The sequence below is a fragment of the Buceros rhinoceros genome, unplaced genomic scaffold, assembly GCF_000710305.1.
Source record: "Buceros rhinoceros silvestris isolate BGI_N320 unplaced genomic scaffold, ASM71030v1 scaffold8143, whole genome shotgun sequence".
NCBI classification, from domain to species: domain Eukaryota; kingdom Metazoa; phylum Chordata; class Aves; order Bucerotiformes; family Bucerotidae; genus Buceros; species Buceros rhinoceros.
The window spans coordinates 14,383-20,634 of record NW_010404146.1 but is presented as its reverse complement, the minus strand read 5'-3'; the positions used below and the strand labels follow the sequence as shown (position 1 = coordinate 20,634).

Sequence of the window (6,252 nt, the reverse complement as noted above, 5' to 3'; positions counted from 1 at the left end):
GCAGGCACAGGCTTCGTGTGGCTCTGGGGGGAAGAGTTCGTTAGTGGGGGTGCTGAAATGCTGCAAAACCTTGTTACACACCCTGTCGATGCTCAAGGGCTCCCAGTGGCTGGTCCAACACGGTGCTTCTCCTGGGATGGCAGACCTCTCCTGTCCCATACAGGCGTGGCCACCCCTGTCCCGGTGCCAGCCTTTGCTGGGAACACCCTTGTGTCATAGCCGTGGCTGTTTACTTTCCTCCCTTCCTGGCACATTTTGTGTTTGCAGAGTCGCTCGCAGTTGCACGCAGAGGCGAGGCGTTTCTCCCACAGCTCCCAGTGCCAGCAGTGGTGGCTGCAGATAGGCTCCCGTGTCCTCCTGAGGCATTAATGCCTCAGTGACCGACTGCCAGGGTGATGGGGCTGTGCTAAATGTGTCCCTTCTAGCCAGCACCTTCTCCCTGACGCCCTAATACAGTCTGGCTGGCTCACCGTTGTTTTCAGCACACATTACACAGCGACGCGCTCTGAAGTGCTGCAGGTTTCACCTTTGTGCGTTGCCCTTGGTGGGAGCTCTGCAGGGAAGCTCGAGTGATTCCACCTTTATTTAGTAATATCAGGAAGATCATCTCCTAAACACCTGGGGGAGGTGACCTGCAAAAACCAATAAGCAGGTATATTCCTCCTTGGGCTGAAAGGTGAAAGCAGATCCACCGTATCTTTGCTGCAACTGCCCAAGGGGCTGGTTGTCAGATCTTGTCACCCTTCATCAGGAGATCTTTGAGAGAGGCTGGAGTAAGCTCCCACTGTGTGCGTACCAGGACGACCATCCCACTGGGGAAAAGAGGCTAAGCAAGCTCCCATCATCAAACACCCTAAAGGCAACCCAGCTCCTCAATTTATTGGCTCAGGGGAAAAAGGGCAGGGGGGTGCTGGCCTCTGCCCCAGCCAGCGCTGAGCCCCAGCAGGCAGCTGGACAGGAACAGGCAGATTTTTGTGGTCGTTTTTGGATAACAAGGTGAAGGGAGCTGATAAGTGTGGGGGGACTCCAGACGCTGTGGGTGGTTGCTTTCTTTGACGGTATTTCGAAGCTACTACTGTTCCAGATTCCTTTCCCCCAGGCACTTGGAGTGAATAGCGGAGCTTGTTTTTATTAGTTCATCTGCTCAAAGCGGCAGCAGAGAGCAGGGAGGTGTTTTTCCGTAAACTCAGGAGGCTTATAGCCTGCAGTTTCATAATCTGACAGTTATGAGAGCAGGAATTAGAGGGCAGAAATGCTGGACCAGGCCTTTCTGCAGAGATTATAAACACTGAAACACGAGATTTTTTTCTTTTAGAAGAGCCTTTCCTAAAAGTGCAAGTGATCAACTGCGCCAAATTTATCTCCATTGGCTGATGTTTGCAGAGGCGTGAGGGGGCTTGAAGAGTACTTGACTCTGTGACTTTCTATATTAAGCTCTCTGCTTATTTAATGGATATTTACCTCCTGGGCTTTTCACAGGAGGCCACCCTGGGCTATATTAGGATAAATACTTTCAGGATATGTTTTATGGTGCCATGTCAAAAGCCTTGTGTTTTTTAGCAGCACCTTGCCAGAGGGGAGAGGACGTGCTAGCAGCTATTGTGTGAGAGGAAGCTGGTGGTTACCCTGGGAGCAGGAAGGCTTCTGCCCTCCCATCTGCCCCTGCAGTGTTGGGTGGGATTCAGCAGCTCTGGCATCACCAGAGCATCCTGGACTTCAAGACAGGAGCTGGTTAGCTGAGGTCCTCATTACAGCCAGGGGAGAAAAGTATGCTCCTCTGGAGGCTTGGCATCTCACCTTGGGACAGGCAGGCTGGCGGGACCTTCTTTGAAAGCACATCAAAACGAGTGGAAATCGGGAATGTGGTGAAAACACTGGCCCCCACCTCTTGGCGACCATTTGTATTTACCATCAGTCAACCTGGCCCGGCCAAGCACCCATGGCCAGGGGTGCTGGACGCACATAGCAAAGATAGTTCATCTCCCCAGGAATTCGTCTCCTTCGTGGAACCTGCCATCCCAAAGCTCCTCTCCATAGACCACCTTCCACAGTAAAGTCACTGTCAACTAATATTTTGCCATCGTATGGCTCAGGAACTCTAAGCTAGTTCTGATATGAGCTTGTTGACTTTCTCCCTCAGCATCAGGTTGCTTCCACATGGTTCCTGCATGTGGGTGAAGCCATAGGTACACCTGACTGGGCTCAACTCTGCGTTTCCTGCCCATCCTCCCCACCCGTCCAGCTCCTACTCTTGCTGTTCTCCTACTGCCGGGTCTAGTGGGAGGAAAGCAGAGCGGTTTGAGGTGCGCATAGCACTCACCACGTCACGGCTGCTGGGCAGCAGTGTGAAATTTTCCATCAGGGAAATGACAACCCCATTGCTGCGGATTATTAATGGGACTACTAAATAGCTTGTTTTTCTACAGAGATGAAGCAAAATGCAGGTAGAAACTATTAGCTTTGGGTAGAGGAATATAAAGGTGATTTAAAGGTAGACTCTGGGGGATTTTAAATACACTCGTGAACCAATTGACTGATTTGCCTTAGGGAAGCTGAGAGTCTGCAGCCCTGCGGGTTCAAATGGTGAGGGCTTTGCGAAAGTTTGTTCTACCATAGAGCAGGAGTAAAATGTGCTGCTAAACCAGAGGGTTTTTGTGCTGCTTTCCCCCCAGCCCTGGCTGTGAGCCAGGCTGTGTTCCATAATGTGCTGCCTTTTTTTCTTAACTCCCGAGTCCTTCCTTGAAGTGAAATGCAAAGGCTTTAGAAAAAAGGCGTGATGTTGGACCCCTCAGCAGGGGAAAGAATTCAGCAAGGGCTTCCTTGAGGAAGGGCTTTGGGGTTTTGTTTTTGTTTTTAAAATCTGGTTTGCATTGAGCTGCCTGGCTGTTCCGATTTTCCTTGTCTGAACTCACATTGTATGAACTATACCCTACATATTCATTTGTTTAAATAGCGCTTGAATTTCAGCCGCCGTCTCTGCTGTGTTTTGCCATTGTTAATGTAACCAGAGACCGGAGAGCCCTGCACTGGCCTCCCCAGAGCTGCAGTCAGTTCAAATACAAGGCTGGAGATTGTGGGGGCTTGGATCTAGAGTGGTCCAAAACTCTGGTGTCTCTGATGGAATGAAGAGGAAATTAGTTCAGACGTGTGGAGACTCTTTTGTGAATTCTTAAAAGCAAACTGGAAAGATGACGGTGTGTGGGGGGATGACTCTTCAGAATACCACTCAAGGAGAAAAGCTCATCATCCATGGGAGGCAATTCTTCAGGGAAGTCAAAGAGGTGATGCCTGATGTCCCCCTAGCAGGAGGATAACTTGTGGAGTACCCCCAGCTCCAGCAAGGAGATGTAGGAATCTACAAAGCAGCAGTGCCGGGAGCCAAGGTGTGCGCGCTCCATCTGCAGAAGGCAGGAGCAGTGTCCACCCGTGGCAGTGTCTCAAACTGAATTCCTGGTGCATCCTGCTGCAGGGGCCCGGAGTGCACACGGAGCAGATGATGTAAAGTTGTCACTGGTAAAATTACAATCGAATAGCTGCTGCGGCATGGATGTATCAACCATCTGTGCCAAAGCATCAGAGGAAAGCTTGCTGGCAAAATGCATTAAAGTGTCTATTTATGTAAACAGTCGAGGCTGGAGGACATGGGAATCTTCCTTATCAGCATCAGAGGACTTGAAATTTTCCTGTATCCAGGATGATCGAGGGAGAAGGTGAAGGGTCAGTAACTGCAGCAGCGTTAGAAAACCTGCCAGCGTGGAGGAACCATTAGGCTCTAGGTTCAAGCACTTATAATAGTCTCCCAAATAGTATTTATGTGCTTCTGCTCTGCCTGAATTAGATGTGCAGGGAAGAAGGTAACTGAAAGTTATTAGCTGTCGTGACACCCACTGATTGATTTCTCCATGTGGGAGGAAAATTGGGTTGCTCCGTGGAGAAGTGGTGTAATGGAGATGGGCAGTGGGGATTTGACAGGCTGGTGCCCCAGGTCTTGTGGTGGTGTCCAAAGTCCCGGGCAGGCTTGGAGGGCAGCGGGTGTGGATCCGTTTGTGAGCACTGCCTCCAGAAACAAGAGTGTTTTGGAGATCAGAGCGCTTTCCGCCCAGAACTTCATGGTCAGGAGCGTGCGATTCTCCACCAGTTTCAAGCCTAGTTGAACATTTTGCTGCTGGCCACAGGAGTGGCAGAGGGCAGCGCAGATTTGTCAGGCATACCAAAATGGGATCTTGCTAAGTTCACCTCCTGAGGAGGATCCAGGAACGAGCCACGGCTCACAGGGTGTGTGCTGCCTGCCTCGACCTTGTCTGGCTACACGGGGTGGTCATAGGCAAGATCGTGTCCCCTCTGACCTCTGCGGCTTCACATCAGGTCAATCCAGGACGTCTAAATTTCCCCTTCTTTAATGTGGATGGATTTGTGTCAGGCCTCTGGGTCAGGATGGAAGGGAATCCTTTTTTTTTTTGTAAAATATTTTTGATAACTCTTCCACCTCTCTTGAATTGTCTCCTGGGAGTGCAGGGACTCCAAGACCTGTTCCACACCCAGGCAGCAGCTGGTGCTGCACTAGGGACTCTGCATCACACAGTGATGTAAACCAGTGCTGCACCACCTCAACCCTGCACCCCAGCTGCTTACTCCAACTGTGGCCGTAATAGTACAGCCCAGCTTTTCCCAGCGGTGAAATATTTGATGCTTCTCCGTGTGAATCTGATTCATTAGGCTTTGATTTTTAAGGATATTTATGCATGTGTGTCCATCCCTCAGATCAGTGAGTCAGCCTCTCCTTGGACAACCTCTGTCTGTCCCAGGCTCTTCCTGGGAGTCAACAAGGTCCCATGTTCATGCACCTTCTCCTCTTCTGAGAGGTATTTCCACTTCCTCTTATCCCACGTCTCTATTTAACTCCATTGCACATCTCTCCAGCCCTGTGCCAGCTACTCTTAGCCAAGCGATCAAAGCTTTGGCAGCACAGCGAGGTTTCCCCTCCTTCAGCGCCCGCTGGCTTTGCCCAGCACAGGGCTTGTAGCTGGGGTCAACTTAATTGCCCAGCACTACTGCAGCACAGGGCACTCCCACAGCAGAGAAATGAGGTGCCCTATAGATTTGCACGTGCTGCATTCAATTAGCTCCTGCTTAAGCAGAAATTACTCTTATTAACAGTTTGATGCTGGAAACTGGAGGAGACAAGTCAATGCTAATGGAAGTGATCAGAGCTGTTAATCAGCAGGGTCACAGACTTCAAAACCCACTCCCTGTTTGTTATTGGGGGTAATTCTCTCCATGGACCTCAGGGGTTCTTCCACTTCTCAGTGACGTGAAGGATTTATGAAGTCTGGTAGGAACTCGTGTGTTTTAATGGACTTGCTCACGGAGCTCCTCCAGAGTGCCATCCAAAATGCAGGGGAGCCGTGGCCCTCGCGGTTGTTAGAAAAATGGGCTGTGCGGGTAAAGCCAAATGTATCCTGGTTCTGGAGACAGTGATTTGAAAGTTAAATGAGATTCAATGCCACTGGAAAGTGTATGGGGTTTTTATCAGATAATTCTGCATGCTTTAGGGATGAGACTATGTGGATTCCTTGACATCTACTAAAGTTTTCTTCAGCTCCCTGGATGGGGAGCTTAAGTGTCAATCCCTTCCTGTTAATTTAGTTCAGAGGCTGGAAGTACTGGGGCTGCCTTAGATGCTATCATTACAGCTGTTGTTTCAGCTGCCATCTGCACCGTCCTGTTATCTCTGCTCAGGCAGTGCTGAGCCGAGACTCCGGCTCAGTGAAATGGGAAAATGATGTGTGCTTTTGAAACTCACTTCATCCCCACGCGGATGAAAAATCACTGCTCTCTGCAGATAGTCGGGTGTTCCTCTCTGCTCCTTCTTTGATTATTGTGGTTGTTCCCCTTGGGTGGGAGCCAGCAAACTCAGCTAGAGCTTCTGGAGCACCCTCTGCAATTGTTTTCATCTGTAAGTGCTCCTGATTGCTGATTGTTGGTGATTTCCCAGGGAATAGTCGATATTTTCCCCAGTTCCCCTGGTAGGAGTTGGTCCTGATGCTGTCAGTGCCCATGGCTCTGCCCTGCTGCCACCCATGTCCTCGCAGAACTCCTTCCCACCCTGCTCAGCCCCCAGTGGGAGAGGGGACAGAAGCCGAGTGCTTTTCCCTCGTCTCTGCTGGATTTCAGCTCTTTGTTATAATTGGTTTTTTTGCTGATGTTAGGAAATGACCGGCTTTTCCCCCGTGGACGTCTGTCAGCAGTAGA

The 6,252-nt window shown here is 50.3% G+C and overlaps 1 protein-coding gene across 1 annotated transcript in view; it reads left to right on the top strand.

The window, feature by feature from the left end:
* Nucleotides 1–6,252, top strand: part of CACNA1H (calcium channel, voltage-dependent, T type, alpha 1H subunit) — a gene marked incomplete at its 3' end in the record, with an annotated part of 35,748 nt that overhangs the window by 19,241 nt on the left and 10,255 nt on the right. The window lies entirely within an intron of this gene.